At 33.6% G+C, this 25,800-nt stretch overlaps 1 pseudogene; it reads left to right on the forward strand.

Annotated features, from left to right (window-relative positions):
- Positions 1-24,333: 24,333 nt before the first annotated feature.
- Positions 24,334-25,800, forward strand: part of LOC149172851 (peptide-N4-(N-acetyl-beta-glucosaminyl)asparagine amidase A pseudogene) — a 74,685-nt pseudogene continuing 73,218 nt past the window's right edge.

Raw genomic sequence — 25,800 nt, forward strand, 5'->3', positions numbered from 1 at the left:
GTAATAAAGTTCCAAATTTTCATTGCCAAGATGCACTATTATGCCACTTGGGACACATCTATGCTCAATTAAGAGGGTGTGCCAACATTATTTGGGAGGCGCACTATAGTCGGGTCATTGGAAGTTTTGGAGTAGAGAAAATAGTGGCCGTATTGAAGAAATATTTTTATTGGTTGAACCTTCATCAGGGTGTGGGGATGTACATTAGATCCTAAACCACTTGCACTATTTCAAAACCAACCATCATAAAGCAAGGCCTATATACTCCTCTTCCTACTAGTCAAACTTGGGAATATGTCTCCATGGATTACATGTCGGGCCTTCCTTCTACTAAGCACAAAAATGACTATTTTTTTGTGGTCATCGACATATTCTCTAAGATGGCCATCATGGAGGCCTACAAGAAGAGTATCACAGTAGAGGCCACTAGGAAAATCTTCTTTGAGTGAGTGTGGGTACACTTAGGGATCCCACAGTCCATTATCTCAGATTGAGATAGAAAATTCCTAAGTGAATTTTGGTCAAGTCTATCATCGATGTTGGACACCAAACTTACTAAGTCTACCAATTTCCACCCCATAACTGATGGCCAAGTGGAGGTCGTCAACAAGACGATCGTACGCATTTTGTACATGTAAACTCGAAGCATCCACGCACATGGGATGAAAGCCTCCCCTATGTCCAACACAACTACAACATAGCTCTCCATATCTCAACGAGCCAATGCCCCTTTCAGGTGGGGCTAGGATTTAAGCTATTATGTCCCATTGATGTGGCCATACCGTTTACAACTACTCAGGTATATTTAACTCGCATTTTAGTCCGAAGAACAAATTCATTGAGTGCATTGAACAAACCCAACAGAAAGTCCACGATATGCTGGATAGATCCATTGCTAAGTATAGGTAGCACCATGATCAACATCGAGTGCCACACAAGTTCAAGGTGGGTGACAAATTTTGGCTACATTTATAGAAGGAGCACCTTGATGGACCCCACTGTAAGCTTCACCCAATTCGATATGGGCCATACACCATCACCAAGGCTATGGGGGAAAATGCCTTTGATCTCATTATTCCACCATTCCTTGGTCTTCACCTAGTGTTCAATGTAGATTACCTTCATCCATACTCTCCACCATTGATGGACACATCTGACATTGCAGAACAACTAACACCAACAGAGGTAAACTCAAACTGCATGGAACAGGTCACAAATGATATGATCATTGACACACAAATAAAAAATACTCACCAAAACAAGATATAGCTATATCGAGTTGTTAAAGCAAACCAACTCCTTCACCAGGGCAAGTGGTTCACCAGGGACCAGGTTCAACAAAAATTTCCTCACCTCATGGAGGCACTTCATGCAATGGGCACCATTGCTTACTAAGGAGGGATGCATGATCTAGGTGGATATTAGTGGTCACCAACCTATTTTGCTTAGACCTCTAGTCAGTTTCATCTATTTCCTTATTTATTGCAACATTTACTATTTTTAGTAGTTTTTTGGGTCAAGAACTTCTGGAGCAGTTTTGACCCCCTAAACGATGTTTCTTTGAGGTCCGCAGTAGGGCCATAGCGTTAAGCATGGGTAGTGCATGTCGCAAATCCTATAGTACTATATGAGATTTTTCCAACAAGGTATATTACGTGCCAAACAAAGATAATATGACCAAGCTATGACCCGAGGAAATTGGTTGCCCAACTAACCCCAACAGGGCCCACAAACATTTGGTGTTTCATCTCTTGGGGCTAGGGTTTTCATTGATTAGGTTTTTCCCTTGTCCTTCAATAGTAAATAGTCCCTTGCTCCTCATTATAACATAAATCAGAGGCATGTAGCTGCCACATCTCTTCTCAGAGATAAGCTACCATCACCTAAGCTATTTTATTTCCATTCTCTTTGTAAGCATATTTCAATTATTTTGATATTAATGAAATGAAGCATTATTTTTGCTGCATCTTTTTATTTATGGTTATATTCGTAACTTGTTGCGTTTCTATTTAAGTTTGGATCAATCACCATTTTTCTTCTTGCGACATTTGGCCTTAAAATATTTATACTGGGGCGAATCTTTGGTGATGAACTTTATATGGTAGACCGATTCCACATAGATAGTAAATTTGTCATATAACTGGTCAAATTTCTCTTCAAGCCCTTTCCAACTCTAAGTTTTAGCTTTCATAGCCATGCCCAGGATGGTCTCTAGGTTCCAATTAAGATCAATTATTCGAGTGTATAGGTTTTCCCGAGCCCATGGGAAGCCAACATCTGGAATCCAATTTAATTCTGTATCAACGTCCTATGTGATAGTTTGGCGATGAATCTCTATCATGCGGTCCTCCATGTGCTTTATTTAATCTTTAATTACCTACGAGATTATGGAATGAAAGGTGAAGTTTTCTTGATGGACAACAATCTCTACTTGTGTCTCGGGGCAAATGTTTGCCTGCCTCCATTGGGAAAGGCTACAACCTCTTTTCCTTTTGTTGCTCCAGTGTTATTATTCTCTTCTTCATTCAATTGCTATTTCTTACTATCAATACTGATTTTTTCTTCTGAAAATTAAAGAAGATATAATGCAGAGTATAAGACATGAAAGACGATGAACACTAGAACATAAACTAAAGTAGACTACAAAATATTTATAGGACATATACCTCAACATCAACAATGTCAATGTCATATTTCTCTAGAAAATTAGGAAGCACGAATGAGTTTTCTTCAGTTAGGCAATAGTGGCCACTATGTGGCTAGATAACCTTTATAAATAAATAAAATAAAATGTCACCATAGAAAAGAACACCTTACGAACTTAGTATTCAACCGTTACGAAAAGCTTCGACACAATCATGCCAACTAAGTTACATGCTAAGAAGCTTAGGTTGTAGATAACTTGTGAAAACAAATGGAAATAAAAAGACAACATAATAAATAATGTATGACAGTTCATTAGAGAATTGCATCATAGAAAACAAATTCTCCTGTGGTTACCATACATGTGGGTGGGTAACATTCCCCACTATGCCATGATCCTTAAGGTAAACTCATAGAGTAAACATGTAAATGCATATGAGTTTTTGCCTTTTATTTTCTTCCATCTCCTCCTTTTCCCTTGTCCTTTCCATGAATTCTTCAAACACAAGCTGTAAGAGAGATATTGAATGAAATAAGTACAAAATAAATCCTAAAACTTACATACTTTTACCATTCTGAATCCAAATTTTTTCCTAAGGAAACCTTGTTGATAAAGCCATAAGATGCTTCCAAACATTCCAGGATGTCATGGTAAACCAATTTGTGTAGACAATTGTGCCTTGCCAAAAGGAGGTTCAAACCAGGAACCTATTGGCACAGAAATGACCCAACAACATTAGTGGAAATCGATTAGGCTAATCCCTTGGGCGAAGATGTTTTCTTCACATAACATCAGGATATGATTAAGTTATACTCATATTCTATTAATAACTATATTTTAGGTAACAAATATCTTCCATGTTTTGGATTTATAGTTGGAGATATAACTATTACTAACCTTGAGGTTTGATTTAGATACTGCAACCAAATCACATGATTTAGCAATAAAACCTTTAAGCTTGTCAAGATTCCATGCTGATGTTTTTGTGAACTGAAACAATAACATTTATATATTATAAATATGTACCTTAGCACTCCACTTATTATATTATAAACACAAATTATATACGTTTCTCGCCTTCATGACACCTTTTATCCTCGCTTTATCACTATGATATTGTCACCAATGTTTTGAAATCAAAGTCAAATTTAAATAAAATGTATCATGAACATGTAACAACCTTATAACAATAATTAGCTAGCCTGATAGTAAGTATAATTAAATTTGTAATTAAATTCCATAATTAAAACAATGATTGTTTCATAGTTCAATACTTCCTTCTCTAGCTGTTCTACAACATCATCAAACAATTTTTTAGGTGTCAAACTAGATGTGTTTTATGAAACAACCAAATAGGCTAGGCAATACTTAACCTTCAATGATTGGAAGGAAAATATATTTCAAAATTATGTAAAATGGTATGGATAAGAACACTATAAAAAAGAAATGTTGATGTGAAAAATGCCAAGAAACATATGAGTGTTACTAAAAGCATTTAAACAATGTAACAACATGTCAAAACATGCCACAATAATCACAAGATTATTGGCTATGACCATACCAAATGCCATGTGTTCCTCTATTAACTTTCAGAATTCATCATGGTTCTTACACTCCTTCGATTATAAGTGTTCCTATATTATAGAAGGATTTATGTTACTAGTCTAATATATCTATATATATATATATATATATATATATATATATATATATATATATATATCTATATATATTGCATAAAAAAAACCATGAAATACAAGATGGATAACAAATTCCCTAGTTTTGGACTTGTCCTTTGATTCCTCTTTTCTTATTCCTATCATTTCTCCAAATCACAGGTATTCTCCCACCAGTATAAAACCATCAACAAGGGTTAAAGCAAGAAGAACAAATTGAACATAGAAAATGAGATTAAGGGTTCACAGCCACCTGTAAAGTTTCCAATTCATCTATCTTATCCAACCATGAATATCTCGCCATCATCTTCTAGCCGATCTTGTACTTTTTTGCATTGAGTATTGGCTTGAAAAGAAAAAAGAAAACCTTCATTCTTAAATGTTTTAACTTAAAGGCACAAGAAATCACACTTTACCAAGACATCCACAAGGTGCGTGCCTTTATGAAATCAATAAACTATAAATATGGCTTATATTCAATGATATTCCTTTTCTTCTCTTCTCATGGCTTGTCCCGCTCTTAAACTCCAAAATACGTTTAATTTGAAAAATAAAAATGATGGTGCAACTTTGGTGCAATAGAAACATCCTAGATAAATATTTGCAATCAAATATTGGGAAATATACATGCATTTAAGATATATACAAATTAAAATAACAATACACTTTCAAATGTTGTTATTTTTTGGGGCAAGTACAAATTTGAAGTAATCTTGAGAGGTATTTTTGGTTTCTCTACTCATTCGCTTATTCATATATATAGTATTATAGTAACTAGCATAGTTGACATTATTTAATGCTCATTAGAAAGTTAATGCTAGGAAATATATGTCATTTAATGATTCCAAGGATTTTTTTTTTTTGTAATAATCAACCATGCACCCATTCAAAAAAATCTGAACAATTCACATACTAACCTCTCCATTCCAATTAAGAATAACAACTAAACTAATAGAAGGAAACAAGATTAGAATTTATAACTAAACTAACACAAGGAAATGAGATTATAATTTATAACTAAATAGTCTTTATTAGATCTAATAGAGTTTGAGAGGAAGTGGTTGAGTAATTATCTTAACCATCATACAATAATAATTCAATGCAAAGGAACTTAAAATTATAACACAAGCCTTATAATCTAACATCTTTTGGTAGTCTCCAAGGATAAAATAAATGGTGATATAGGAGCTAAAATATTGTTTCTTATACCCATAAGGTGAAGAAAAAAAACAATATAAAGCTTAAACTAATATATAAATATGCTATAATTTCCCTATCTGTTTATGGTACTTTCTAACATGACAGAAAGAAGTCTTCAAATTTATAGTTAGTTCTTGTTCAATATGAATTTTCTTATATGGTTTATTCCATCTCACGATTTACCCCCATCTATAGCTCCACTTCGGCAAGCAAATAAATGTAATTTTTTCTCATAACTACATGTAGATTTGAAAAAATTGATAGGACTAGAATAATTTATTGGTCACATCAATATACATATTAACCGGTAGTATTATATAATAAAAGGCTAATGAAATAAATCTTTAGCACTATATCTCTTATTAGCTAAAATTGGAGCAATTTTTTTGCTCCTTCCCTCAAAGGAGCCCCACCATATTCACATGGTCATTACGGATGAAGTAATCAATAAGTAGATCCCATGGTCATATTTGTTTTGGGAATTTCATGAGAATGGATTGTGTATAGGAGGGCTCATCCTATTATTGAATGAACATTGCTTTATGTAGTCGAAAATTAGGTTAGGCCGCGGGAAAAACAACTATGTCGAGCTTCTCTCATTAAAGATTTTAATGAGTTGGGGTCAAGAAAAAAATTCCAACCCTCACAAATATTTGGGCATTCATTGAATTTCATTAACTGGTTCAATGTTACACAAAGATGTCATAACCACACACGTTTACCTATACTTGAAGAAGTTTTGTAGTTAAAATTCCTATTTGACCATGTTTCTTGCTATCACATCTACAAGGAGAGAAATTATAAATCCAATATCATATCTAAGGAAGGAACTCGACAACATATCGACTCCTGGTAAGTTTTAGAGAATATTGATTGATAGGTCCAGGAATATAAAAACCAACATATCTCTGTAGATTGATCTTTCAACAGTTCAATAACAACTTTTTGGTTTTGTTTTATCCATTGAAGAATCAATCAATGAAAGAGAATCATCAAGGGGGTGTTGTTATTAAATTTTGATATGATATTCTTTAGAATATTTATTGAGATCATCAAAACCTGACATAACCACCAGCAAGGATGAAGTCACTCGACTACTTGACAAGTCCCTAAATTATCGAATGATGAATCATCGAATTTGAGTGGCTTAGAAAGATCTATTAGTAGAGATGCACAACTATCATTATCAATGAAAACACTACCAACTCCATTAATTTAAACAGATTAGGAATGTAGTAGATGGGACTCTTGATGAGTAATAGATCAGGATGAATTGAACATAGGATTTCCTTGAAAATTTAGAGTTATAAGATCTTCTTCTTAATCATTCCAAAATGAGCAATGAAACAAATCATGAACAATGGGTTCCACCTTCTCATTTCTAACTGTAAATCAACATCGTTCCATACTAGATTGTAATTAAAACCAATAAGATAAGGATCTAAATAATTTAGAGAAATGATTGCTATAATAGATTCATCAAACACATCAAGGTATAATGAATAGGGTATTACAATTCATTTTAATTCAAGATTTAGATATTGACCATTGATATTAGTATGCAAAAGAAAAGGATCAATATGGAAACTATCTTCGCCCTTTTTCACCTTTATTGGTGTGGTATAACTATCTTGTACTTAATTTTTGGGCGAGTCGAGGGAATTTAAAACCATCATTAATGAAACAATTTAATAAATCAAATCAAGATTCCGAGGGTTATAAGATTTCAAAGAAGGAGATTGAAAAGAATCTCTTGATGTAGTGATAATTCCTATCAAATCAAATTGTAGACACATCTTAGGCTCATTAAGATCTTGATAATATGGATCTAATTATGGTGGAATAAGAGGGTCATAAATATGATTTTCAAGTTTCCCAACTTCAACGCCAATACATGAGATCACTCTATTCTATAAAATAAGAGGAGGAGAAGGAACAAAAGGGGAATGTGATTCCTCCTTTGAGACTTGAGGTGCCTCATGACTAAGATGAGTTTGGAAAAAAAATTCTAGAATTAAAGTGGAGTATGGCTGAGATTCAGATTGTTCCAATAAAGCTCGAACTAAATAATAAAACTTTTCAGTCATGAAATTCCAATCAACATATTATTCATAAAACTCATAACAAATATGAATAAACCGATCCATAAATTCTTCTAATGATTTATCAGATTTCATTCTAGGTCGATTAATCCTTTTATAAGATTATTGATAATTTTACATGTTAAAGGCTTAATGAATCCACTTGAAACATTGTTCAAATAAATAAATAGAAATATATGGTAAGGTATGACACCATTGTTTAGCATGACCTTTAAATGTGAGGATGAACAATATGCAAGAAACATCTTCATAATTCACTTTATAAGAATTACAAAACTTAAGAAATTGAAGTGTATGTTCAAGTATTATGTTCCACTGTTACCATTTAACCTTAAATGTGACAAGTCATGAATTATTCTTGCAGGAATCATAAGATTTACTATATTGGAGAAACACCCTAAGATTATGATTTGGGAAGAATCCGTTTAAGATGAAATGTTCAAAACGTACTTCATGGGTCCAGCTTGTCATCTGGCACTCGTTTTAGTATGAAATCAATTGATGGTGTTGGATACCTCTAACAGTAGGGGGACTCCTTAATATGAATTCCCAACTAGACCCCAAATAATTTGGTGTAGGAACCCCATTCAGATAATAATCCTAGTCGTCGTAATATTGATCTTAAATATTGGCGTTAGTTCCAATAAACAACATAAGATAGCATGCACATAACCTTTGAAACAAGAAACTGAGTTAGCCTTTTGAAACACACAATTGTAATGTATATAAGGAACTTTCATGGACATGAAAAAAGAGAGTGAGACTTTAGAAGAAATGTAATAGTATTATCCTCATAAAGGCACAAACAAGCATAGAGAGAATTATCAGTCAACCTATGAAATAGTTCACAAAGGAACAACACTCATGAAAGAAAATAAGAATGCACATTTAAAGATGTATACCGAAGCCAACAAAATAGTTCATTCTCCTTAGTATATATAAACACAGAAAAACATTTTAAACATGAAATAATAGTCTTACAACATTCATGATACATTCTTTAAAGCGCGTCACCTATGAGATATTTAAAAGATTAATTGAACATTTCAAGATACACAATTACAATGATGCAACACTAGTCCCAATAGTGGAACATTAAGATACCACTTGCTCCTCCAAGGAATGATATTCTCTCCTATCCTAAACTAGAGAAGTGAAGGCTCCCACTCTCAAAGTCCTTTTACTTGAGGCATCAGGACATATTTATAACAAGTAAGGTGACCTTTCACCTCCCCATGTGACTCTTAACCTTCCTCATGACACTTGAGCTACCTAGTGACCTTTGAGCCCCAAAGTGAATCCCGAGCTCCAAAGTGACTCATGAGCTCCCTAATAACTCTTTATATTCCACATGTGACTCTATTATGCAACTATATCACAAAACATAAGAAAATATAGATCAATGAATTAAAAACTAGCCTCCTCGAGTGGGGAACCTCTTTTACATTACATAAATGAGAAATTCTTGGATGATACAAATAAAAATACCTCCTTGGTATATAGAGGAGTCTAAGGGGTCACAATGTAATGAGAGCCTACATAACAATAATAATATAAGCACACAACAATAAAAATAGTGGGCTTCTATGGGAACAAAATTAACAATGGGGGCTACATGGACATAACAATAAAAAAAAAAAATAAGGGAGCTACGCTAGTATTATAGGGACCTAACATTCCCCTATCCTTAAAAAAATTGTTGTCCTTAACACTTGAGTAGTTTTGGATGCTTCTATATAAAATTCTTATCCTCCCATGTGGAATCTTCAACATGTAAGTTCTTCCACTTAAGGAGATACTCTGAAATTGATCGATTTCATAGCTATTGGGTTATTGTTTCCTTGACTGCTTCAGGCCCAATATGATCTTTCCTTCCTTGTTAAGTTCTATCAATATTGTTTGAATTGTGATCTTGTCACCGATAACCTTCTTTAAGCACGAAACATGGAAAATTGGGTGTACTCGAGAAGATGCAGGCAACTCCAATTTTTATGCCATAATACCAATATTTTGTAACAATGTGTAAGGACCATAGTACTTGGGTGATAATTGATTATCCTTCTTAGCTTACTTGAGGAAAATTTGTTTTTATGGTTGTAGCCATAAAAATAACCAATCCCCCATGCCAAAACTTCTTTCACTATGATGTTGATTTTCCCATTGTTTCATTTGATTATGCGTGAGAATGAGGTTATCATTTAAGAGTTGGAGAACGTGTTTTTGATGCTTGATGTGATATTACACTTCTTGAACCTTAAAATTTTCTCTTAAAAATGATGTGATGGAAGGTGGATGATCTCCATATAGTTCCATAAACGGGGTCATTTTTTCTATAGTATGGAAGGAAGTGTTATTTCACCATTTAGCAATAGGTAAACACTTAACCCATTGTGTTTGTTTATCATATACAAAGCAAAGAAGACATCATTCCAAACATTTTTTTCACTATCTCAATTTTTGTGTGAAATTGAGGATGATAAGATCAGTTATGAGCTAATTGAGTACCAAGACAAGAAAATAATTCCCCCTAAAAATTTTCCATGAAAATGGGAGCTCTATCACTTTCAATAATCTTTGGGTTTCCACATAGATTTTGCATTATTGATATAAATGTGGTAGTAACTATATTGGATTTGAAAGGTTGAGATAATGCACAATATTGTACATGCCTAGTTAATTTACAAACTACCACCATGATGACACTCTTACTTTGGACTTGGGTCAACCTATTATAAAATTCATTGAGACCTCCTCCCAACACTAAGTTCGAATAGCTAAAGGTTGTAACAAACCTGAGCTCTTAATTGCCTCAAATTTATTTGGTTGGAAAACAAAAAATTCTACCACAAACTTTTGGATATCATATTTAAGGCCATCACAAAAAAAAATCCTTCTTGACCTTGTGGCAAGTTTTCTGAAATTGTGAGTGCCCTCATGAAGGAGAGGTATGAAATTCCATTTTTTTTTTTGAGTTGGGAAATCTTACATAGATAGAAGTTATCTTTGTACCATAATGAGCCATTTTCTAGATAAATTTATGAGACATATTGGGATATTTCTACACCTTTTGATTGAGTGTCCACACCTTTTTTCCATTCTTCCATTCCTGTGTTGCTTCAGTTATCTAGATAGGTTGGATAACAAAAATTACATAGAGAATTTCTTCCACATCCTTATTCCTTCTTGAGAGTGCATTCACAACACCACTTGCTTGTGTTTTTCATATATGATTTCAAAGGCATAACCCAACATCTTAGTGACCCATTTTCTCTGCTTTTCTAAAGATAATATTTGTTCCAAAAGGTATTTAATACTATCATGATCTGTTTTAACCTTCAAATGTTGCCCCATTAGGTAAGGGTGCCATTTATTTAGGGCATGTAGTATTTCCAACATTTCCTTCTCATAAATAGTTTTATGTAAATAGTTTCCAATGATTGGATGACTTTCAAAAGCAATATGTCTTCCTTCTTGCATTAAAAAAACACCAATTCCATTTCCAGAGGGATCACATTCCACCATAAAGGTTTTTGTGAAGTTTGGAGTAGCTAAAACTAGAGCAAGGCACATTGCCTCTTTAAGATGTTTAAAGGACTTAGTTGCTTCGCAAGTCCAAAAAAATGCACCTTTCTTTAGTAATGTTGTTAGAGGTGATGTTATTTTCCAATAATTATTAAAAAAATTATGATAATACCTTGTCAACCTGAGAAATCCTCGAAGATGCTTTAGGGTTATGGGGATTTTCCATTACTTGATGCCTTTAATTTTGTTAGGATTAACCTTAACACCCTCATGAGATACAATATGACCCAGGTATTCCAGCTCTTGTACACCACAGAAACATTTGGACCTTTTTGCATATAATTATTTCTCCTCGAATAGTTTGAGTACCCTATCAACATGTTGAACATGATCCTCCTAAGACTTGTTTTATATTAGTATATCATAAAAAAATACTATAAGGACTTTTCTAAGAAAGGGTTTGAAAATGGAATTCATCAAACCTTGAAACGTGGAAGGTGCATTAGTAAGGCCAAAATGCATGACCAAATATTTGTAATGACCTTCATGAGTTATGAAGGTTGTTTTCAAAATGTCTTTATTATTCATTCTAATTTGATGATATCCTGAACGAAAATCCAACTTGGTGAAGTAAACTACTCCATGTAATTCATCCACAAATTCAACAATTATAGGAATGTGAAATTTATCTTTAATAGTGAGCTTGTTGGCCTCCCTATAATCTATACATATACACCATGATCCATCCTTCTTGCGTACCAATACCATTAGAGTAGAAAAATAACTTTGGCTAGGTTGAATTATACCTGCCACTAGCATTTTTGCAACCATATGTTCAATTTCACACTTTTGGGCATAGGGACATTTGTAAGATCTGATGTTGCGAGGTTTGCTTCCTAGAATCAAGTGAATAACATGATCATGATCACGAATAGGTGGAAGGCCTTTAGGAGTCTCAAATACCTTGGAATGATTTTCCAATATTCTTTAGAGATTTAGAGAAGTGAATGATTTCGATCTTTAAACATCTAGTGAGAATAATTATGCAAGTATGCTTCATTATTATTTCTTCAAAAGATTTGTGATTCAATTAGAGCTTATTATATTCTCCAATTTCCCTGCAATTCCCCTTAATTCGATTTCTTATCCTTCCCAAGAAAATTTCAAGAACAATTCCTGAAAATTAAAAACTATCATCCCCAAATATTGTAATCATTGGACTCCTAATGCAACATCTACATGACCCATTGGAATGGGAATCATTGGAATACAAAAGTCATATTCCCCCATGTTTATATTGATATTATGACACTTCCCTTTATAGTTCCTCCATTTATAACCATCTCTTGACACTTTGGTGCTAGATATAAAAATAAATTGGATTCTTTGACTATCTTACAATGAATAAAATTATGGGTACTACTAGAATCGATCAACACTATTACCTCTTTTGTTGTTGATATATCATTTTATCTTGTGAGTTTGAGGGTTGGTAACTCCTACCAATGCATTACAATATATGATCAAATTCACTTCTTCTTTTCTGGGTTGGTTCTTGGTGTAGATCCTCTTCTTTTGGTGTTTCTTGTTCCTTTTCTTCCTCTTCTTCACAATCTATGTAAAATAATTTATTCTCAACACAATTATGACCCTTAGTTTATTTGTTGTCACAACTGTATCAAAGCCCTTTTTCTATTCTTTCCTCCATTTATTGTGGTGTCAACCTTGTAGGTTGTAGGAGGCTAGGAGCATAAACATTTCCATCTTTATAGCTGTTAGTGGTGGACTTCCTATTTTCCATAATTTTTCTTCCAACTTTTCTTTCCACCTTGAGTGCCTTTTCTAATGAATTAGGTTCGCTATGGAAAACCTCATGTTGGATGCTATCCTTTAAAGTCCCTATGAAGACATCAATCATTTTCTCCTGTGGAATGTCATTCACCTTGATATTCATTCTTTGGAAGTCCTCAATGTGCTCCGCTATTGAACCATTTGGTTTGACATTTATCAATTGGATAATGAAGGTATTGCTCTTCGTATCCTCATAATGTGCTACCAATTCTTCTGCAAAAAGTTTCCAAGTGACAACTTATTTACGAGAAAGAAGTCATCAATATCACACAAACTATTTTTTTTATAAATATAAAGATGTAATGCGTAGATTTTTTGCGTGAAAATTTGTCAACCCTTCTTGACATTCATCACCTCCATGTCTACTTTAAAAACTCCCATGTCTTCCTTTAAACCATCCTTCAAACCTTCCATGTTGCCTATTATCTTTTTCCTATAAACCATCTATCTTAGATTCTGTTTCATTTTTTGTTACTCTTTGCAAGAGCAGAATTTGTTGCACAGTGTCTCGTAATTTTGATATATCATGTGGCATGTCTTCCTCTTCTTCATGTGTCATAGTAGAGATTTCTCATTGCTTATTAGGTGCGTCTATTTTTATCCCAACATTTTGGAATCCGACAATGATATCTATGCTTCACTATGCCCTTTGAATCACTTCAAACTATTTTTTCAAACAAAAAATGTGCAAAATTTTTAAAAATACACACCTTTTTCTTTCCTTTTAGGATCTTGATATTGAAATTGTTGTATTTCAATAATTTCATCTCTCCAAGGTCTAAAAGTTTGTATTGTAGTATCCCTTTCAGTCTACTTTCCAATGCCATAATTCACATCAATATTGGATTCTTCAATACAAAGTTATTCTAAATCTTCCACGATGACGTGATTATGGACTAGTTCAATAGAGTGAACTTGTACATAATTCCACGTCTCAATGTTTCAACATTTATCCCTTAAATTGATATAGAACAAACTAGATTCTGTTTAATTTCAGTAATTTTTCACGAAATTTAAATATGATGTTTGTAGAGAAAGTTATTATGATTTTCCCTAGGTCTACTGTTTGAGACTAAATTCTGGAGCATGCAAAAATCCTAACTTCTTCGGACTATATCTTATAAAATATAGCAAACCAAGATCTGAAAACTTTATAAAAAAAACACCAACATTTCGGATCCACATGGTTAAATTTTTAATTTCTGAAGCATCATATAAAAAATGTTATATCGAAAATTCCAAGGGGACCTCTTTGAAGTAGCCAAACCTTAGAATCCAAAGCTCTGACACCAAATCTTATGAAACCATATCACAAAATAGAAGAAAATATAGATCAACAAATTGAAAATTAGCCTCTTTGAAGGGGGAAATTCTTTCACATTACATAAATGAACAATTCTTGAATGACACAAATGAAAATAACTCCTTGGTATATATAGGAGTCTAAAGTGTTACAATATAATTGGAACCTACATAAGAATAATAATGTAAGGGAAAAACAATAACAATAGTGAAATTTTATGGGCACAACCATAACAATATGGGGGTTACATGGAAACAACAACAATAATAAGGGGCTAAGATAATAATAAAAAAAGGGAGATACAATAGTATTATGAGGACCTAACAAACTCTTGGACTTCCAGTCACATTTTAAGACGTTATTTTTTTCAAAATACAAAAATACATATGACAAAATCGTGGCAATAGCCATAAGACAAAACAAGCATGCTTCACTTAGACTTGAGGAAATTGTGTCTCGGTGACTATGACAATAGCCCTCTAGTGAAATATTAATACTAAGATTTGTATTATTCTACTATATATTTGATCTTTTGTGGCAGGTCTGGATTGTATCTAATCTTCCACTGTAATGAATTTGGATATATAGTTTTGGAACGTGTTTGTATACTCTCCCACAACATGACCAACTTCATATGCAACTTTGTTGGCACAACTACATATTGTAGGATAAAATCCTTTGTCACTTCTAAGTCACCCTGCATGGTTTACAATTCAATCTGGTTCAAGAATTCCTCTATCTATTGTCTGATAGCATTCGTACTATTAACCACCCTTATAGCACAAACATAAGGTATTTTCTGCATCTGCATCAAGTCATCCAATCCATTTTACAATTGTACATATCTTAACATGGTGTTGGTTACATAGTTTTTGAGCTATTCATAGACCTATATGAACATTCTTATTTCTTCCTTATCCATCTTAGCATCTTGCCCTCCTTTCTAATCGACCCTACAGGTATATTGATATACTTAGCACCTGATACTTGGATCACATCTGTAGTTGCAAAATTTGTCTTCTAGACTCTCACACGCTCCTGTGATCCTTTTTTAACATCATAAAAAGGCACATTTCCTTATGCATAAGAATCATTTCCTAATACACCTATTTCATCTTCCAATGGCTTGACCTCCTCTAGTTTGAGCAATTGAATATCATTCCATGTTAGAACTCCTAGAAGACAACATTTGATTCTCAAGAAAGATATGATCAATATGTAACTTCGTAGTAGCTAATTCCTTCCTAAAATAATCTCATTCTTGCATTAGTAGGACTGTATTCTTTTGTGCAGCTACTAGAAAGGAAACATTTGCTGAGACAACTACTTTTAGATTATTACTGGTGTTTGGCACAATAATATTTTATATATTGATGGAAATAGGATGAACTAGATCATTTGTGTAATACCTTCTCCTTTCTTGTATAATTTGATGCTTCAGCTCATCGAAGGTGAAATTGGATATGTTCATCAGCCTATCATCAAGTAAAGGAAGAATCACCATTTCACTCAAAGGAATATAGCTATTCTTTAGAGGGGGTGGAGGTAGCATGCTCAAATTTTCTGTAATTGGATCAATATCTACCTCGTCTTCATTTGTATATTGGGCCTACAAGTCCTCCTCTAAATTTCTTGCAAATTCTTCCTCTTGATTCCTTCTACTTTCTTCTTCAACAAATAACTTCTATTGTTTTTCTTCTTCCCTTTACCTTTCTAGAGGTTCTTCATATCACTTCCTATTTCTTCCTCCTCTTTTGTCTTATGTATCTCTTCTTTCTTCTTCAATAGGTCCTCATGCTTCTTCTTTTCTAGCTCTTCTTTTTGTTTACTCTCCTCCCATTGTTATTTTTTCATTGCTTCTCCAAATTCCTTCCTTTGCTTTGCCACCTCAATTGCACCCGTAGTAAGTGGATCATTCTTGAACTTCCTTCTCTGCTCCTCTTTAGGATCATGCCTCTTCTTCCTCTTTGGCACAACATTAACTAGAGTAAGAACTTCTTGTTGGTCCCTTCTTGAGCAATATATGGTAAATATTCTATATGACAAGGGTGTGCCTCTTTACCCGTTCCACATGCTCTCAAAGCATTATACCAATTCTTGATAGCTTCTTCATCTTCCCAAGAGTTTGATAAAATGTATCTTGGCAAACTGTCACTTCCATACACCTCTAGGGTCATAACAAAGGAATATCATCTCATCGAATTTTATGCAATTAAGTTCCACACCCGTTTCTTCTTTTTCTACCTTTAGATTCTTCAACTCATACGACCCTACCTATAGAGGAAAGGTAATATGACAATAGTGATCTTAGTTGATAACCAATCTCTTGCATCACAATTTTATCAGTCATGTACTTCAACATGAGATGAGGAGGCTTATAAGATACAAACACACCAATGTATGTGCCTTCAGGAGAAGCAAACTAATATGCAATCTTGCTAACATCTTCTTTGGCCCAATATATCATGCAAGGTTCACTCACTTCAAAGATCATCATATAAAGCATGGAAATGAAGGGCAAGGATATATTTTAATATATTCCCTTACAATCGACATATGATAATATCTTGCAATAGATGTTGATAGAGAGTTGTTGTCTGGTCCATTTCCACTCTAGACCTTGAAACTCATTTCGGGCACAAATTCCATCAAGTTCATATGTAGACATATAATATTTAGGTTGCTCACCTTGTGAAACCCTTTTTGTCTTAGACATATTCAACTATAATGTACAGGCTAGTATCTATGAATAATTAAAGATACATTCTTCTTAAGATATTGGATATGCCATGTAAATTCATCCTTATTCATAGAACACTATGTCCTCTCACACGTACAATTTGCAACACATAGCCATGAGGTATTGGTAGACCTTCCTTAATGGCTTCATTCTATAAATTCATTAGGATTCTAGTGAAGTTTCCCTAGTTCTTGCCACCATAACTTGAGAAAATCCTTAGTGGAAAATTGCACATGATAATCTACATAGAATTTTGTATTTGAGTACTCTTCTAGTTTCAACTATTTATAGTGAGAGTGAAGGTCATGTGGTTTATAGGAGGTGAGGTCTTGCCCACTTGCACTAGTTATAATCATGTTCTTAGAGTTTAGATGTTGCAATATCCACCATTTCACTTTTGCACAAGGGAGAACTAGATACCTACAAGTAACCAAATTGAATTTGGACTTATGATCTTATTGTATGCTTCTTTGTTCTCCAAGTCCTTTGGGACCTCTTTCTCAATAAAAAATTGTTTATCATTTTCCACGTAACAATGGTGGACTTATCAATGAAGCACTTGGTATCTTACGTAATGGGAAGTTTCGCTCTAAAACTATTGATGACACCTTTGACAATACTTCTCATAACCTCCCTATTAGAATCTTTACGTGTGATGAGAGCCATTGTGTTAATGAAGGATGAGAGACTAATATGACCTATTTTTGTAGTACCTGGAAGTGGCAATCCACTCATGGAATTAAAAATAAGAATTAAATTTCTTTTTAATATAAAGAAATAAATAATAAGTAACATATTTCCAAAAAAACTGTAAAATAAAATTTTATCGCATACACCATAAAAAAAAATTGGAAAAAAAAAAGAAAACTATAAAACTAAGTAAATAAAAATAGACAAATAAAAAAGACATTAACAGAAGACTATTAGAAAAAAAATAAAAATTAAAAAACAAACTAGATTAAAAAAAAATTTAAAACTAACAAAAAAAATGAAAAACTACTCAAATTAAGATTAAAAAAATTTAAAAAAAAAAGGCTAAAAAAAACCTTAAGTATGCTCAAGTTAAAAAAAAAACCAATTAAAAATTAAAATTTAAAAAATATATATTTTTTATATTGAAAAAGAAATGCACATTTTCCTTTTTTAAATAAACATTTAATATTTTTTTAGATATATAAATATATAAAAAATAAAATAAAACTTGAGCCATTTTTATTTTAAAAAAATTAACAATTTAATTTTTCTTTTTTAATATTTATTTTTATTTTAGAAAAACATTATGCGAATGTTTAAAATAATTGTTTTTATTAACCATTTATTTTTATTTTTTAAATATTTATTTTTATTTAAAAAAAACATTATGCGAATGCTTAAAATAATTGTTTTTTTAAAATGCATAATTTTTGTATTTTTTTTTCCTTTAAATTTGGCCAACCTTGCTTGCAGCTCCGTTTCCCAGGGCCACGCCCCATGGGAAAAAAAAATTAAAATTATGTATTAAAAAAAAATGCTTATTAAAAAAAAATCTCATAATTTTTTTTGTTTTTCAAATTATATATATATATATATATATATTATTTTTTAAAATAAAAATGAGCAATTTTTTTTAAACAAATATATATTTTTAAAATAATTTTAAATGTTTATTTAAAAGAAAAAAAAATTAAGCACAATTTTTGTTGTTGTTTCTATTTTAAATAAAAATTATATATATTTTCTTAAAAAAAATGTTTATTTGTTTTAAATTTTAAATGTTTTTCTTTAATAAAAAATATATATAGTTTTATGAAAAATTTTAAATGTTTTTTTTTTAAATCATATATATATATTAATTTTAAATGTTTTTTTTAAATTATATATATATATATATATATATATATATTTTTTAAATGTTTTTGGTCTTTTTTTTTAATTTGAAAGTATATATATATATATATATATATATATATATATATATTAAATGTTTTTGGTCTTCCTTTTTTTTTAATTTGAAAGTGTATATGTATCTTTTCTAATTTTAATTGGTTTTTGGATATATATATATATATATATATATATATATATATATATATATATATAGTTTGAGTATATTTTTGTTTTTTATTTTCAATTTTTTTAAATGTTCTTAATCTTAATTTTAGTAGTTTTTTAATTTATTTTTTTGTTTTTTTTGGTTAATTTTTTATTTATTTTTTTAAAATGTAGTTTGTTTCTAATCTTCTTCTGTTCTTTTTATTTTGTTAATGCTTTTTAAAATATTTCTATGTTACTTAATTTTATAGTTTTTTTAAGTTCCATTTTTTTTTTCCAAATTCTTTTATGGTTTAGGAGATATATTTTTTCTTCTCTTTTTACATTTTCTATTTTTTTGGTCATATATATATATATATATATATATATATATATATATATATAAAGTAATCAACATTTAAATAAAGAAAAATAAAACAACTAGAAAATTTGTTAAGTAATCATGATTTAAAAAAAATTGAACATAAAATTTTTTAAAGTGTCAAAAAATGTGACATTTAAAAAAAAAGACCCACACTTAATACATTAAAGTGTCAAAAATAAGCACTCTAAAAAAAACGTTGATGTTGCATGAACACGTTTCAAAATCGGCATAAAAATCACTAACATTTAATATATATATATATATATATATATATATATATATACTTTTGATACATAAGATAATTTGAAGTGTCAAAAACATGCTCCGAAAAAAAAGAGGGTCACTTTTTTGCTACCTCTATGAAATGGGTAATTGTATCAATTCCCATTTCATAGTTTACATTGTTCAAAGTAACTAAGAACCCTGATTCTTTTAAATTCAAGGTATTCATGCCATTGCTGCCTGAGGAAGTACCTATTGAGGGTGACTTGTTGATTGGGTACCATTTTTGAAGATGGAAGATTGGGATTGGGCTATCATGAGAAATTTCCGCAATTGGAACCGAGTAAATACTTGGAAACAATGTACAATGTGGAGACGGGCATTACAAGACTTGAATTGATGAAGTGGGTGGCTGGTATTGAGTGCGCAAGGTTTCTTAATATGTTGTATGTCCCACATTTTAGCCGTAGTATTATTAATACCATTTTTGTGCACCAGTTGTTGGCGCTGGTTCATGACGGGTGCCTCTAGTTGGGAGGGCCCATCCCAATTGATGATATGTTGATCTGCAGAATCACAACACTACCATATCAAGGCATGGACCCCGCAAATGCTTTTGTGGGGAAGTCACAAGAGAAAATGCTCACGAACGAAATGAAAATTGACTTCAGGTTGGTGAAGAAGTCGCGGGGATATGCCATTAGTTTTATCTTGGATGAAGATGTGTGGTTTGCTGGACAGATATTGGTAGGAAAAATCATGAGAAAGTGTCATGCCAATGAAGTACTGACACCAATAATATCCTCAGCTATGCAGTGCAACCAAGGGGTCCAATTCAATTGGGAAAAGTACATCTCTCAAGAATTCTTAGATGATTTCCGCGAAGCACAGGAAGAAGGAAAAGGGTTCCACTATGCATGGTTGCTATTATTAGTCGTGCTAATAGATTGGAGAATGCCAGAGGATTCCCAGTTCCCAATGATAGATCCAGAGTTGTGCGAGGCTACCAAATTTGCCTCATTGTGGGCAATGAAGGACCCTTCCTATATCATTGAAAACAAGATGTTCTGGGTACTGTTTGAAACAGAATTGTGTATGGTGATTAACCAAAAACCATGGTTGTCTCTCACTCTGTTCAAAGAATATCAGTGCATTACAAATTTTAAGGCTGATTTCCATCATGTATACATTCGAGCGAGGCATGACCTAACGAAGAAATGGACGGCGTTGCCGTTTTTGGTCACCGAAGACAGTATCATGCAGTTAGTCCTTCAATGGTGGATTGACTGGCTCCTTCCAATGGATATTGTCCAAGGTATCACAAGGACTAATAAAGAAGGCATAGAAGGCACCAATAAAGCGATGTAGAAGGAAAAGAAGAAGGTAACCATCAACCTAGAGAAAAATATTTTGCAGGAACCAGAGGGCGAGCATGACAAAGAGCAGCATACCAAAGAACTGGATTAGGGTATGGAAGCCGCCATTGTAGATGCGGAGAATGTTGATTCTCCCTTTATTCTTAAACGACAACAAAATCCAAGTATAGGAGGCACACACAAGAAGCACAAGTGTAATAAATTTGCTAGTGCCGAGGCTATTGTCCTCACTGAGGGGGACCTTGATGAAATTGGAGATCCTGTTAGGACGTGACAGAAGAAATTTGGGGCCATATTGAAGATTAGTATTAGTCTATTTGACAAAGGTCTAAGCGAGTCTCACAGAGTTGCAGGTTCAGGAAAGCCAAGTTCAAGCGACCATGGCTCAAGCAAGTGTGAAGCCAACAACATTAGGTAGTGTGCACTCACTCCTCACTCAGAACTCTGCATTGTACCCTTGCCTGATGGATATTTACATTTGAATGGTGCTGCTAAATAGGAGAGTTCCTAGTTGCCCAAAGATGTAAGTATTAACCTCGTGGCGCTCCTCCTATCCACATTACATGAGCTACATGAGGGTGTAGCATATGAGCTTAAGGTGGGAGAGAAACAAGCTCTCATAGTGATCAAGGATGCGCATATCACCAGTCAACAGATGTGTGATGAAAAGCACAAATCTCCCCAGGACTGTGATGATGTAGTTGCAAGAAGGGCACAACTGGAGTAGGCCATTTCTAGAGTATACAGTGAGCTCCCCAAGCTCCAGATTTAGTCAGAGGTTTCTAATAAAGAAAAAGTGCAGCGGCAGGAAGATGCCTTTAGGGAATCAAAGGTGTAGGTGCATATAGTTTTCTTTGATCTCTAGCTCCAAATTACTGAGCTTCAATTGAAGCTACAACCCACCACACCATAGGAGATCAGAGAGTAGTGTGAGGCTTCCATTAGAATAGATAGCGCAAAGCTATGATTCTGAATCGAGGCAATTACTCAAATAGCATTTCATTGGTCAAATAAGTTTTCTATTTTCAGATCCTGTATCTTTTGCCAGGAATTAGCTAGGGGATTTATCTGGGGAATATCTGAATGCCAAATTCATTTTCTCTACGAACGGGCTGCCGCTTTTGATGAAAAAAGGTATGGTCTTGACCCATTAGTCCTCTCTGATCGAATCCAAACTAAATCTAAAGAATTGGTAGAAATTCTTTAATCGGTCAGAATGTTCGTCCATAGTTCCTTCGGATAGGCAAGTTAAACTTTGAATTGTTTTAATTCTCAAATCTTCAATCACTGTTATTGGTAAACGTCCCAGAGCAATATATTCATAATCCACCGCTTTGGTCCGCTCAACCATCTCTCCAAGATGGAAGAGTTCATGTGTAACAAAATGAATGGTGGAGTAAAGGTGTATACCATAGTATGTACGGATTGTATTGGCAATATAATGAATATTTCCATTATTCAGTTGGATAAAGAACAATCTAGTCAATTGTATTGTTCATTTCATTAAAAACAGTTCTGTATGACAAATTTTTTCTGCTTTTCTTGGCTAGCTCCGAAGGGTATCTATCCAGTAGTGGATCCTTTAGATTCAACATCGACTATGCTCCAACCTTGGATCGTAGGCGAAGAACATTACGAAACTGCACAAGGGGTTTAGCAAACTTTACAACATTATAAGGAACTTCAAGACATTATAGCTACCTTCATCCTTATCTTTTCGAATAATATGATCCACAACTCTTTTTCGAGATCCACGTGCTAGTACGTGACGATTTACTATACTAGCAGTTGCAAGAGTAAAATTTCTTTCCCGTTCTAACATAGAACACATTACATTAAAATAACCATCTCCTACCCAAATAGAACGAACAATAACAAAGAATAAGTAAACTAAAGGTTTGGTTGATATAACGTCTTAATACAATATTATCGATAAGTGAATTATGATCTATACGGAAAGATACCCATTTTATAAAAAAATTAATATAATATGACCGCCCAACCAACCGCGAAAACTCCGGGCTAAGCTGATACAAAGCGGATGGAGACAAGTTATGCCTGAGAGCATTTGCTGAAATATGTTCATATTGCTAGAAGAGCCAAAAGCTCAACGGGTCAGGTCCTATTGCAATTACTTGAAATGCATTTGGATAATATGTTTTTCCCTATTCGTGTGATATCAGTTCCCTAGAAAAGAACTAATATAGACGATTTATAGGAATTACCTTGTCGAGATCTCAATAGATGAATCAATCCAAACCTCAGATTTCAATTAGTCCTTGATGATTTTATCAAATCCCCAAAAGGTTCTCTGGGTAATAACCTTTTCATTTTCGCTGTGGAGACAAGGTATGTTCATTATACCTTTTATGACTTATTTGGGAATAAAGAATTCATGGAGTGGATGGAACATCACCGGAGAAACTGTAATTAATCCCGGTATTTGGAGTTATGAAGGTGTGGTCGGGGCACATATCATGATCTTTACATGGAAATGAAAGAATCGAGAGTAATTGATGAACAAAAAATATCAGAATCAAAAGTGGCTCTCGTCTATGGTCAGATCAATGAACCACCGGGAGCTCTCTTTTTATGATTACATTGGTAATAATCTAGCTAAGTGGGGGTTATTCAGAGCAGGTGCAATGGACAATGGAGATGGAATAGTTGTTGGTTGGTTAGGACACCCTATCTTCAAAGATAAGGAGGGAAATGAGCTTTTGTACCTACAGTCAAGGAGTGTAGCTAGTTGTTTGCAAAGACTCTCAAACTATGGGCCTCATTGCAGGACGACCCACAGGTGAAGAAGATTGAAGTTGTCATTCGGGATAAGTAGTTCTATCATGAGATAATGGAAATGACGCACACCTTAGCCCCTACACAATGGTTCACCCAGTTGAAAGAGCGGACATCCCTGCAAGGACAGACGGAGGAGTTACGGAAGAAGATGCAGATCATCATTGCACGAATGCCGCCATGGGAAGAAGAAGCAGGGCATCTCTCACAGACTTTGGAAGGCACGCTCAAGAGTATGCAGCAGATGCAGTGAACCAACGTCTTAGTAGCCGACGAGCCATTTATGGAAAATTTGGTCAAGGAAGTTTGATAGAAAGTCATTCAATGCAAGGAGGTGCTTCACCCATTTAATTCTTCATTCGCCATCGTAAAAGCAAAGATCCAGAGCATACCAACGGAGTGACTCGAGGGGGAGTCACATAATTGTATTGGGGGGTTGTTGGGATGGGGTCCCCTAATCAATTTTGTTAAAATATTGTAAGTCCCTGGATTTTGAGGACCAAAGCATGAGTAACACAGGTAAAATATGAGTCAAGGGGTTTTAGGAAGGTCAAAACACCTAATATTTTGGTATTATTTTTAGATCCACCCATGGTTTTTGGACCAGAGTATTGTAATAGAAAAGAGTATATAAAAGGGTGTCATAGCGAGTCTAAGGAAATCAATTAGATAAGTACTTGATGGATGAAATAAATTTGATCCTCTAATTGTAGATATTTCTGTGTTTGGGTGAAGAGGAAGGCTCCTGCAACTAAGTGCACGGAGACCTTGGTAAGTTCGCAACTGAGTGAGCAACCCCCTGTAGCTGTGTGCACATGGTCTGGAAAGTTGTATAAGGAATATCTCAACTAATACAAATATATTTGAAGCAATTATTTCTCTATTTTTATGCGCTTGTGTATTTTATGTATTTACGTGTAACTAAATAATATTTATTTGTATTTTATCTTAATTACTCTGCGAACATCTGGATCAACTATTAGATGTTATTTCATGTATGATTAGATGGTTATGCGAAGCTTGTAACTCTCTTTATCTAAAAATCACTTGAGTTTCATGAATAAGGGTTCGTGGAGGTCAGATCAAAATTAAAACTGTAGGAAATGACTTAAACCACATCACATAGCCTTCTAGATGCAAAAAACTGGTTCTAGAATCCCCTAATACCACCTCGGGTGAGACTGCATTCTGTGCTACGTAGGTTGTTGCCAAAAGGGATGGTAGGGTAGGGTTTTTTTGCTTAGCACAACTAACTCTGAACCTAGGTCCAAGCCCCTTCAAGCCAAAAAGTGCCAGTTTCATCGCTCATATAATATGGTCATTTTTATGATGTTGATAAGGTTCTTATTCGTGGATTCAGTAAGACCATTCCCCTGTAGAAAGTAATTATATGAATTTTTAAATATAATAACATTTTCCAATGCAAAATCATAAGTTATTAACAATGAAAAGTATGTTACATTTGTTGGCATTTTGGCACAGGTGTGGCGCTTTGATACAGGTGTTGTCCTTGATGGCAACTCTCTTTGATAACAGACCTCCGTTCAGACTACAGAATAGAGAGAAATCTAATATACGTCGGTTAATCAAGTCCAAGTTGCGTATACACGCTGGTTATATGCATGCTAAGTCACGTATACGCAGGAGAGATATATCGAAGGCGCGTATACACGCAGATGAATGAACATAAAAGGGCGTATATGTCGGGAAGTTTCCTTTTGGTCCATGGTAGTTAGTCCTCGGTACTTGTGCCCATGTCTTTGGACCAAAGTACCTCGACAGACGTGTAGATCTCTAGTTTTTGAAGTTGATGGTTTTGGATTTCTATGGTTTTGGCCCTTGGTATTGAACAAGGCCTAAGGCTATATAAGGAGAAGGAAATCATTAGGCAAAGGCATCTGAAATGTCTTGAATATCTGATGAAGTATTAGATCCAGTATACAGGGTTATGGGTTGATGATGCATTGCTTGAT

The sequence above is a fragment of the Pinus tabuliformis genome, chromosome 4_2 (genome assembly GCF_031772625.1).
Source record: "Pinus tabuliformis cultivar Carrire ecotype Pingquan chromosome 4_2, CPIR1, whole genome shotgun sequence".
NCBI lineage: Eukaryota > Viridiplantae > Streptophyta > Pinopsida > Pinales > Pinaceae > Pinus > Pinus tabuliformis.